The sequence below is a fragment of the Pan troglodytes genome, chromosome 1 (genome assembly GCF_028858775.2).
Source record: "Pan troglodytes isolate AG18354 chromosome 1, NHGRI_mPanTro3-v2.0_pri, whole genome shotgun sequence".
NCBI classification, from domain to species: Eukaryota; Metazoa; Chordata; class Mammalia; order Primates; family Hominidae; genus Pan; species Pan troglodytes.
In genome coordinates, this window is record NC_072398.2 from 207764775 (window position 1) to 207777437 (window position 12663).

At 47.3% G+C, this 12663-nt stretch overlaps 1 pseudogene; it reads right to left on the minus strand.

Moving 5' to 3' along the window:
• Nucleotides 1-11238: 11238 nt before the first annotated feature.
• Nucleotides 11239-11952, minus strand: LOC107973890 (large ribosomal subunit protein eL29-like; annotated as a pseudogene).
• Nucleotides 11953-12663: the final 711 nt, after the last annotated feature.

A 12663-nucleotide genomic window follows, 5' to 3' on the forward strand; every position in this document is an offset into this window, starting at 1 on the left:
CTGTGGCCAGGACATGTCTGGTGACATAGGATAAGGATATAGGGCTTGGCAAAGAGCAGAAGAGGAGGCTTTAGATGATCAGACTCCCAAGGAGGATAGAAGACCTTCAGGGTGGAAATGACCTGAAGCTTAAATCAGAAAAACCCCCTTTCTCCATCCCTGTTTCCTCACTTTTTCCCAGAGGAGAAAGATCAGAAAAGGAGGTGAGAAAAAAGGGCTGGGGGAAGGCCCATTAAGTTTCCTGTGACCACTGTAACACATCTCCACAAACTTGACTTAAAACAAGAGAAGTTGCCAGGTGCAGTGGCTCACGCCAGTAATCCCAGCAAGTTGGGAGGTCGAGGCAGGAGGATTGTTTGAGCCCAGGAGTTCAAGACCAGCCTGGGCAATATAATGAGACTTGCTCTACCAAAAAAAAAAAAAAAATCAAAAAATTAGCCCATGTTGCAGCATGTGCCTGTGGTCCCAGCTACATGGGAGGCTGAGGCAGGAAGATCGCTTGAGCCTAGAAGGTTGAGGCTGCAGTGGGCCATGATCATGCCTCTGCACTCCAGCCCAGGTGACAGAGCAAGACTCTGTCTCAAAAAACAACAATGGCTGGGTGTGGTGGTTCACGCCTGTAATCCCAGCACTTTGGGAGGCCGAGGTGGGTGGATCACATGAGGCCAGGAGTTCAAGACCAGCCTGGCCAACACGGCAAAACCCTGTCTCTACTAAAAATATGAAAATTAGCTGGGTGTGGTGGTACATGTCTGTAATCTCAGCTACTCTGGAGGCTGAGGCACAAGAATTGCTTGAACCCAGGAGGTAAAGGTTGCAGTGAACCATGATCGCACCACTGCACTCCATCCTGGGCGACAGAGTGAGACTGTCTCAACAACAGCAACAGCCACAGAAGTTTATTTTCTCACAATTCTAGAGGCCAGAAGTCCTAAATCAAGGCAGTACTCCCTAAGGAGGCTCAAGGGGTGAGTCTATTCCTTGCCTCTTCAGGTTTTGGTAGCTGGTGGCCTTCCTTGGCTTGTGGCTGCTTTGTCTCTTCTCTGTCTTCACATGGCTTTCTCCTCTGTCTGGCCAACATCCCTTGCCTTTCTCTTATAAGGTTACTTGTGATTGGATTTAGGGCCCACTGGGATAATCAAAGATAATCTTCCCAATCTCAAACCCTAAACTTAATTAAATCTGCAAAGACCCTTTTACAAAATAAGGTAATATTCACAGGTTTTCAGACTTAGGATATAGTTTTGTTTTTTTTTTTTTTTTGAGACAGGATCTCAGGCTGGAGTGCAGTGGAGCGATCGGAGCTTACTGCACCCTTGAATTCCTAGGCTCAAGCCATCTTCCTGCCTCAGCCTTCTGAATAGCTAGGACTACAGGCATGCACTAACATGCCTGGCTAATTTTTAAATTTTGTAGAAATGAGGTCTCGCTATGTTGCCCAAGCTGGTCTGGAACTCCTGGCTTCAAGCGATCCTCCTGGCTTCAAGTGATCCTCCTGCCTCAGCTTCCCAAAGTGCTAGGATTACAAGCGTAAGCCACTGTCTCTGGCTTGGATGTATTTTGAGGGACAATTTTTCAACCTACTACAGAGGGGAAAGACAGAGAGAGAAATGAAGTTGAAAGATGGGGAAGGGCACCACGAGCACTGATTTAGGAGCTGCTCATCTCTGCCAAAATGCTGAGTAATTGCCCTCTACTACTTGGTCTTGTTGCTCCATCAATCCGTACAAATCTGTAGGATGCTCCCAGCTGGAAGGTCCATATTCTACTCTTCTGAGTCTCCCAGTACTTAGCAGCAGTTTTACAACACTGGCTGGGCTTGCTGCAGCGGGAATCCTAACAGACAATGTGGGATAGGTATAGGGTTTTGGAGACCTGGGTTCTGGGTCTGGCTGTACCACCAGCTCTCTGTCGGCCCCGGGGCCAGACACTGCTCTTCTCTGCACCTCACTCCTGTCCACACACCGTTGCCCATGCTGCTCTCTTGTCTTGGGTCTCCTTTCCACCCTCTCTCCCTTCTCCAATCTCAGCTTACCTATGTCTTCCAGAGATCCTTTACCTAACTCCCAGGGTGGGGCTAGCAGCTGACACCCTGATGACAGGCAAATGCATTTTGTTTTGAGTGGCTTAGAGAAACTAAATCTATAATATCCCTGAAATGGCCTGTTTCCTTGTCTGTCATCCACAGAAACCCACCAACCCATGAGCACCTCAAGTGGCTAAGAGCCTGGAGTCTGACTGCTTGGGTTCAAATCAAGGCTCTGCCACTTACTATCTATGTAGCTTTGGGACAGTTACTTACCCTTTTTGTGCCTCAGTTTCCTCATCTGTAAAATGAAAGTAACAAGAATAACATCTGTCGTCCAGCGTTATAATCATAACTAAATGAGCTGTTATCTGTAAAGTGCTTAGGCTGGGCCTGGCATGAGGTAAGCACATATTTAATACTAATTATCAGCATCATTATTTGTATCCTCAGGGTCAGGCACACAACGGGCACTTGTGAAAGTGTTGATGGAAATCAGGTGATTTCCAGGTTCTTTCCAGTTCTTTTTTTTTTGAGACAGAGTTTCGCACTCGTTGCCTAGGCTGGAGTGCAATGGCTCAATCTCGGCTCACTGCAACCTCTGCCTCCCGGGTTCAAGTGATTCTCTTGCCTCAGCCTCCTGAGTAGCTGGGATTCCAGGCGTGTGCCACCACAACTGGCTAATTTTGTATTTTTAGTAGAGACAAGGTTTCTCCATGTTGGTCAGGCTGGCCTTGAACTCCTGACCTCAGGTGATCTGCCCACTTCAGCCTCCCAAAGTGTTGGGGATTACAGGCATGAGCCACCGCGCCTGGCCTGAGTTCTTTCCAGTTCTGCACATGCTTTTTTTTTTTTTTTTTTTTTTTCTGAGACAGAGTTTTGCTCTGTCGCCCAGGCTGGAGTGCAGTGGCATGATCTTGGCTCACTGCAATCTCTGCCTCCCGGGTTCAAGCGATTCTCCTGCCTCAGCCTCCCGAGTAGCTGGGATTACAGGCATCCTCCACCACATCCAACTAATTTTTATATTTTTAGTAGAGACGGGGTTTCACTATGTTGGCCAGGCTGGTCTAGAACTCCTGACCTCAGGTGATCCACCTGCCTCGGCCTCCCACAGGGCTGGGATTACAGGCATGAGCCACTGCACCCGGCCTAAGTTCTTTCCAGTTCTGCACATGCCCCAAGGTTGTGCCAGTGGTGAGATGGAACAGGGAAAGCCAGGCAGCAGCTACAGCGGCGTAGACAGTGATTTGAGCACACGCAAGCTCGGACTGGTGGGGAGCGTGGCCAAGCGCCGCATCTGCGATCCTGGTCCTTTGCAGAAACCATCCTGCCTCCTCTCTTTTCAGCCTCAGCCATCCTCTTTAGGGTTTCGCTGAGGATCCACTGTCTGAAAGCTGTCATGAGCCTGAGCAGGTCAGCAGCTGACCAGCCCAGAGGAAGCCCTTTCTTCAGTTTCCTCGGGTGGCCACAGTGGTAGACACAGGAGGAGAGAGGCTGGGCCAAACAAAATGCCCGCAGCCTTGCAGGGAGACCTGGAGTCTGCTGTGAGTGAGCATTTCCCTCCCTCCCATGTCCCTCCCCACACACGTTTGCCCACAGGTTGCAATCTTTTTTATTTTTATTTTTGCCTTCATGGACCAGTCTTAGGAACCTCTGGCATCAATGGATGGAGAACCAGAAACACACAAGATTTGGGAGGCCTAAAAGATGATTGTTGTTATTTTATTTATTTGTATATGCTCTGCTTTTTTAAAAAAAAATTAATTCAAAACACCATAAGGTTATTCAGAGTGACCTAGCCTAGGCTGGCACTGGTCAAAGTTGTTTTCCATCTTTCTGCCCCCAGGGCATACATCTTCCTAACCCAGGTCCCTAGATGGTGGTCTCTCTCAGCTGCACACCAACCAAGCCCAGCTGAGGGTTGGCTGGTCTAGTGATCTTTCTCAGAAATATTTGCATTTGAGAAGCATGGGAAGCCCCAGCACCCCACTCCTTCCAGGCCACAGTTCCCAGGAGCCCAATGCTCTGGGAGATGGTACCAGATAATCTTTCATACATTCCATCAACAAATGTTTGCTGGTGCCAGGGCTGGAGATACGAAAGAGAAAATAAGGATCCTGCCCTCAAAGCCTCACCAATTACTAGGGAGATGTGCAAGCTACAAATAAGATAATTATGATAATAGAAAAGGGAATAAAATGCCACAGAAGGCCAATAACAGGAACTGACATTTGCTGAACTCCCGTGGCTGGGAGCTCTGCTATGTACTTTTATCATCCATGAACACATTGAAACCTCATGATGACCCTCTGAAGCCCCCATTTTACACATGAGCAAATTGGGGCTCTGAGAACTACAGAAATCTGGCACAGGTCCTACAGCTCATAAGTGACTAAGCCAGATCTGTCAGGCTGAACTCTGTCTGAAAAGACAGGGAAGCTTCATAGAGGAGGTAGCTTGTAAATTGAGACTTGGAGGATGAGTAGGAGGTGGCCAGATCAAAAAGTTGAGGGAGAGGAGAGAGAAAGATGAGTACTACAGCTGGTGAGAACCAATGAAAACTCAGCAACTTTAAGGAGTAGGGGAGAGCGACTACTCCTTCTTCTCTTCACCTCCCATGGTCCAGAGTTGCTCACCCCTGGTCCAGAGCCTGCCCAGGGCATTCACACCCACACCTGGAAACCCATGTCATCTGCAGAGGGATGTTCTCTTCCTTGTTTCCCTAGCTGGGAGAATTTCTGGGAGGCAGAGTGACAAGACTACCTGTTCTGGGACAGCCATGGTCTGAATGTTTATGTACCACCCCCTCGATTCCTGTGTTGAAATCCTCACTCCCTATATGATGCTATTAGGAGGTGTGGCCTTTTGGAGCTGATTAGGTTTGGGGATGGAGCCCTCGTGGCTGGGATTAGTGCCCTGATGAAAGAGACCCAAGAGAGACCCCTCACTCCTACCATGTGTGAGCATGTTAATGCTCTATTTAATAATATATTAAGATACATGCAGTTAGAGCAAGAACTAGTTTAATGTTAATAGCCAGGTATCATAATTTATTATTACTTATTACTTCTAGGCTTAACCTTGACTTAGGGCTCTGGCTAGGAGAGAAAATATTTTTTAACCCATTTTTCACCTCTTAACAGTCTAAAACTTCCTGAGATGTATCTCTAAATATCTCTGTGGGGATTAAAAGCACCTTAGCAGTGAAACTCCTTATACGTGGCTTTCCTAAGGAGCCAATGGTGTCCTCATAGCCATAAAGTCTAATCTGAAGATATAAAGGAGGCACGATCAGGGCCTCCTTGCTGTGTTCCCATCTGGGCCCTCACCAGACACTGAATCTGCCAGTGCTTTGGTCTTGGACTTCCCGGCCTCCAGAAGCGAGAGAAATAAATTTCTGGCTGTTTGTTTTTTTGTTTGTTTGTTTTGAGACAAAGTTTCACTCTTGTCACCTAGGCTGGAGTGCAGTGGCACAATCTCGGCTCATTGCAACCTCTGCCTCCCGGGTTCAAGTGATTCTCCTGCCTCAGCCTCCCAAGTAGCTGGAATTACAGGCTCTTGCCACCATGCCTGGCTAATTTTTGTATTTGGAGATGTTGTTTCACCATGTTGGTCAGGCTGGTCTGAAACTCCTTACCTCAGGTAAGGATCCACCTGCCTCGGCCTCCCAAAGTGCTGGGATTACAGGCGTGAGCCACTGCGCCTGGCCAATTTCTGTTGTTTACAAACTACCCAGTCTATGGTCTTTTGTTATAGCAGCCAGAACAAACTAAGACAGGGACCAAACCCACCTTGGTTCAAATCCCAACTTTGCAACTTCCTAGCTGTGTGAGCAAGTTGCCTTCCCTCTGTGAGCCTCAATTACTTCATCTGTAATAGGGGATAATAGGATCTCCTAAGCTTGTTCTCATGATTAACTGAGATGAGGTAGGCACATCTCCAGGCAGTGGACATAGCACAGTAAATGGCAGCTGTTATTGTTATTAGGAGGTATGTGTAAGAACACTTCGTCTCTAAGTAGTTAATTTGGAGACTGAAACATTTTCGACGTGAGCAGATGCTCAGTGGCGCTAATGACAATCTGTGGGCAAAAAAAAAAATCTCCGCAGGATACATCTATGATTAAATCAAATGAGGTAATTCATGGATAGAAAGTGCTCAGACCAGTGTCTAGCACGGACTGGGTGGTGCTCCAAAAATGAGAGCTCCCCCTGATATTTACAATTCAACAAGCTTTCTTATGGAGACTTAAAATGGTTTGAGCACACTGTAAATAACCATGGTTTACAGGAGATATTTTTTCAGGAATTCATCTCATGTTCTCCATCAAGGGACCCCTATCTTGTGCAACCAATTTATCTCTCTTTACAAACCTTATTAGGTTCTGTCTGTGTACTTTCAAGAAAAGTTACTTTTTGGCAAGCTTGAATGGGAAAAGGGATATGATTGCTTTAAAACTAGAGATCTGGTGTGTGAGGTTGCCATGGAGATGATTTAATGTAAACTTTATTTTACAGCATGCCCAGCTAAGTAATTGGTCAGGAGGGAAGGGGAGAAGCGACAAGCAATTTCCTCCAAAAAAAGAAGAGGAAAAAAAAAATCACTAGAGAAAAGCTAGCAGATGAAGAGAAATCTTTTTCCACTCAGGGAATGGCAATTAAAAGGTTCACGCTTCTGGTAAGGGCAGAAACTGCATGATTTGGCACTTTCTTTCCTTTCTTGTTTTTTTCTTCTTTCTGTGGATTGAAATACAGGGGGGAAAATAGGAGTAGAGAAAGAAGAGGAAACAGCAAAGCTGATTAGTACTCCCAGTTGAAAGGATGTAGTCTTTATGGCTATGAATAGGACAGCATTGGCTCCTAAGGAAAGCCATGTATAAGGGCTTTTATTGCTAAGGTGTTTTTAAGCCCCACGGAGATATTTAGATATACATCCCGGGAAGTTTTAGACTGTTAAGAGTTGAAAAATTGATTAAAAGATATATTCTCTTCTAGCCAGAGCTCTAAGTCAAGGTTAAGCCTAGCAGTAACAAATAATACGTAAGAATTAGTGATACCTGGCTATTTATATTAAATGAATTATTGCACTAACTGCATATATCTTAATATATTATTATATAGAGTATTAACATTTTACTAGTGTTTTATTGGTCTTTTAAAATTCTTTATTCTTTATTTATATTATTTTTTTTTTTTAGAGACAGGGTCTCATTTTGTTACCCAGGCTGGAGCGCAGTGGCACGGTTGATCAAAGCTCACTGCCGCCTAAAATTCCTGGGCTCAAGCAATCCTCTCGCCTCAGCCTCCTGAGTAGCTGGAACTACAGGTGTGCACCATTATGTCTGGCTAATTTTAAAAATTTTTTGTAAAGACAGGGTTTTGCTGTGTTTGTTGCCCAGGCTGGTCTTGAACTCCTGAGCTCAAGTATCTTCCCACCTTGGCCTCCCAAAGTGTTGGGATTACAGGTGTGAGCCACTGTACCTGGCTAGTCTTTTGCTTTTTATTTATTTATGTTTTAGAGATGAGGTCTGTCTGTGTTACCCAGGCTAGCCTCGAACTCCTGGACTCAAGGGATCCAGCCTCCTTAGCCTCCCAAGTAGCTGGGACTGCAGGCACATGTGACCACACCCAGCTCATTAGTCTTTTTTTTTTTTTTTTTTTTTGAGACAGAGTCTCGCTCTGTCGCCCAGGCTGGAGTGCAGTGGCTCGATCTCGGCTCACTGCAAGCTCCGCCTCCCGGGTTCACGCCATTCTCCTGCCTCAGCAGGTGTTAGCCACCACGACCGGCCTCATTAGTCTTTTTAAAAAGCAAGTTTTCTCTATTCATTAACCACTCCATTCACTAACTAATCTGCTAAGCTTTTGAGCCATCAGTCAGTTGAAAAATATTTGTTGAGTGTTTAATGTTTGCCAGAGCCAGTGCTAAGCCTATGGGTATAGTAGGAGGTAATCAAAGTAGGCAGGGGCCTTTCCTGAATGGATTTTATAGTCTAGAAAGGAAGGCAAATCGTCGATGAAAAATTACATAATTGTATTACAGTTGTGGTAAAGGCCAAAAAGCACAAATCTAATGGTGTGCAATCTTGTGCGAGCAGAATGTGAGAAGTATGAGTCTAAAAGCAAGTATGAAACATCATTCATTCCAAACGTGAGTCTCAGAACTAAGAACTGGAATCCTGTGCACATGCTTTCCGATTCTGCACATTTATTTATTTATTTATTTTATTTATTTTTGAGACAGGGTCTCACTCTGTCACCCAGGCTGGAGTGCAGTGGCACGCTCTTGGCTCACTCCAACCTCCACCTCCCAGGTTCAAGCGATTTTCGTGCCTCAGCCTCCCGAGTAGCTGGGACCACAGGCGTGCCCGGCTAATTTTTGTGTTTTTTGTAAAGATTGAGTTTCACCCTGTTGCCCAGGCTGGTCTCAAACTCCTGATCTCAAAGTGATCCACTGGCCTCGGTCTCCTAAAGTGCTGGGATTACAGGCGTGAGCCACCATGCCTGGCTTTTTTTTTTTTTTTTTCAGACAGGATCTCATTTTGTCACCCAGGCTGGAGTGCAATGGCACAATCATGTCTCACTGCAGACTTGACCTCTTGGGCTCCGGTAATCCTCCCACCTCAGCCCCCTGAGTAGCTGGGACTACAGATATGCACACCACCATGCCCAGCTAATTTCTGCATTTTTTTTGGTAGAGATGGGGTTTTGCCATGTTGCCCAGGCTGGTCTTAAACTCCTAGGCTCAAGCTGTCTGCCTGCCTCAGCCTCACAAAGTGCTGGGATTATAGATGTGAGCCACCCTGCCTGGTCTAGCAAATTTAAATTTAAATTGTTTGTTTGTTTATTTTAGTGTCCATTATGTGCAAGGTCCGAAACAGACATGATCCTTGTCCTCAACAAGCTTGCACTCTAAGTGGGGAGACAGATATTGAGCCCTTATTATGGGCCTGGCACCAGGTGAAGCACTTACGTGTATTATCTCATTTAAACTTCACACTAACTTTATCAGGTAGGTACTATTATTATCCCCATTTGTCTTTTTTTTAAAATTTTTTTTTTTTTTTTTTTTTTTAACAAGGAAACCAAAGAAGCCAGCCCATTTTTCTTTTTTCTTTTTTTAATTTTTTTGACGGAGTCTCCCTTTGTCATCCAGGCTGGAGTGCAATGGTGCTATCTCGGCTCACTGCAATCTCCGCCTTCCAGGTTCAACCAATTCTCCTACCTCAGCCTCCCAAGTAGCTGGGATTACAGGTGCTTGTCACCACACCCAGCTAATTTTTGTATTTTTAGTAGAGACGGGGTTTCACCATGTTGGCCAGGCTGGTCTCGAGCTCCTGACCTCAGGTGATCCACCCACCTTGGCCTCCCTAAGTACTGGGATTATAGGCGTGAGCCACCGTGCCCGGCCACCAGCCAATTATTCATATGGGAAATGGAGTCACAGATTAGTGAAGCAACTTGCTCAAGGTCACACAACTAGTTAGTGGTGGATTGGAGATTTAAATCCAGACAGTGAGGTTTCAGGGCCTCGCTGCCAGGCTGTGTGCTGCCAATCCGGCTGTGTGAGCCGCTGTTTGAAACTTCTTAGGCTCTTGGTCAGAAATTTGGAAGCATCATACTACGGAAGTGGTGGGAATAGCTTGAATTCAGGACAGAAATCCCCAAGGTTCGGAGGGGTTCCTGGGCAAAAAAAATCCCTTCCATTCCCCAGTGTTGGAGTTTAGCATATCTTACCCCATCATTTTTCAGATGAGCCACCATTTGGACCTACTCTGAGAACTCAGAGGAAGCATTTAACAAACTTCATGCACTGGAGGGGAAGGACAGTTATGGGGCACCCAGATTAGTTGGGCAGTGCCAGGCCTGTTTCCAGGATCACAGGAAGAGAGCAGCCACCAAGCACATGTGGCCCATGGGGATGGGCCTGGGAACAGGAGAGAACCATAGGAGGCCGTGGGAAAGAGGTTACAGAGGCTACAACCCTGGGCTGGGACTCTTGTGGGTCCTGCTTGGAAGTGACTCACTGTGTGGCTTCGGGCAGTCACTGTGCTTGCCTGAACCTCGGTTTCCTCTTTTGGCTATTCCCACTGCTTCCACAGTACAGTGGGTTGTTTTGTTTTTTAATTGTTTATTTCTATAGGTTATTGGGGAACAGGTGGTATTTGGTTGCATGAGTAAGTCCTTTAGTGGTGATTTCTGAGATTTTGGTGCACCCATCACCTGAGTAGTATACACTGCACCCAATTTGTAGTCTTTTATCCCTCACCCCCTTCCCACCCAAATGCTTTTTTGTTTGTTTGTTTGTTTTTGAGACAGAGTCTCATTCTGTCGCCCAGGCTGGAGTGCAGTGGCGTGATCTCCACCTCCCGGGTTCAAGCAATTCTCCTGCCTCAGCCTTCTGAGTATCTGGGACTACAGGCGCGTGCCACCACCATGCCCGGCTAATTTTTGTATATTTTTAGTAGAGACGGGGTTTCACCATGTTGGCCAGGGTCTCAAACTCCTGGCCTCAAATGATCTGCCTGCCTCGGCCTCCCAAAGTGCACGGATTACAGGTGTGAGCCACCGTGCCCAGCATGATGTTTCCAAATGCCTGACCAATTGCCTAGAATGAGGAAATGGAGGCAAGGTGTTTGACCTTGCTCAAGGTCACACGGCTAAGAAGCGAGGAGCCTGGACACAAACCCAGGTTCTCATCCTCACCTATCCCAGTCCTTCCCACTCTCAAAGGCCCAGCTCTCGCACTGAGCCAGCCTCCCAGAGCAGGGGACTAGCTTGTTCTCAGGTGACCTTTCTCCCTACCCCTCTAGGCCACCCCAAAAGCCCCATCAGGGCCAGAACTAGGTACCATCCCCTCACCCAGCCCAACCCACCACTGGGCACTCAACAGGATGGGCTTGTGATTGGTGGATGCAACTATTTCCCTGAAAAATAAAACCAACCTGGCATTTGCAGCCTCAGCTGTTGGGGTGGCGAGCACTGCTTCGGTTACCTCTGAAATAATTAATGACAGTGCTTGTCCAATCTCACTTGAGGTGTGAGGAGCAGAAGAACCAGGGGGAGAGTTGCTGACTATGCCCCACGAGGGACTTAGAGGGCGATCTTTTTTTTTTATCCTGCCTCAGGTTTATTTGTATAAATAGCACAGTAGGACCCCAGGCCCATGCAGACGGCAGCCCAGAGGGATCGCAGCAGTCCTTCTGTCCTCACATTGGCAGACAGAGATCTCTACTCTGAAGCCTTTGTAGGGGCCTGGGCACCTCTGGGAGCCTGAACTGGAACTGAAGCTGCAGCTGTAGCCTGGGCCTTCATTTGATCCTTGGCCTTGGCCTTTGGCCGGCACAGCCCGAGCCCCTTGACAATGCGGGCATGAGCACGCTTCCCAAGCTTGGGGTGGGCAATGTAGGCAAGTCGATCAAGCTTGCGGCTAACACCCTTTGGGATCTTGGGCTTAACCTCCTTGGGGTTTACGAGGGCCTTGATAGCCTCAGCACGTGCACTCACGGCCTTGGCACTGTTGGCCTGCATCTTCTTTAGGACCTTCTTGTGCTTCTTGGCAAACACGTGTTCCTCAGGAACTTGGGGTCCACCCCCTTAAGAGATTCATATCTTTGTGATCGGGGTTTCTTGATACCATTTCTTTGCCATTTTTGGGACTGGTTGTGTGTGGTGTGGTTCTTGGACTTGGCCATATCTGCACCTTAAGCCGCGGCTCCCCTAAAGGCCTATGTTGATAAACTGGGCCTTAGAGCCTTGGCTGAGACAGCCCCTTGATTCTTGCTTTTCGGGCTTCAAGATGGCAGACAGTTGGCCCGCAGTTCTCACTGAACCAGCTAGTTATGTTATTACCTGGAAGAGACAACTCTAGAGATGCTTTCCCTCATACTCAGGCCCACACATTCCCACACAAATGCACATGCATGCAGTGCCCATCCAGCTCACATCATGAGGTTACTCCCAGGGTTACAGCTCATTCAGGACAGAGGAACTGCTGTGACCTCACACTGCCACCTCCCACTTGCTGTGACTCCACTGAGCCTAAGGCCAGTGGCTTCAGATGTGGCATCCACCCTGTGCCAGGCTCACTAGAAGCATCATGCCTCTCACAAAATCTTCATGAAGAGGAGCTTATTCGCCCTCACCCCCAATTTCCAGATGAGGAGACTGAGGCTTAGAGAAGTTAAGTCACCTGGCCGGAATCCCATACATAGTATGTGGCAGAGATAGGGTTGAAGACCAAGTCTCTGGGACTCTGATGCACATAACCGGTAAATCAATCCAAGAAAGCCAGCAGGTTAGTGGAAACCAAGCTGGCTGGAGATCCCACTGCGACTAACCATGTAAGACTCAGCCCAGCCCTTCATATGTGGGAATGAAGCATCACAGGGATGTCACTGAGGAATGAAGCCCTATAACTGTCTACCCCTGCCAAAATAACAAAAATGCGACTCTTAGGGGCCGGAACAGAACTGACACCCAGGCAGCCGTGGGGAGCTGGAAGGGCTTCTACCCAGCTCCTTGAGGGCAGAGGCTGGCACTGGGTTCCAGGAGCCTCCCGTGCCTCCCCCTGCTCCTGTCTCTCTCATTCTGTTTCCCAAAACATCTCCTCTGATCTCTTTAACATCCTGGGAAGTCTGC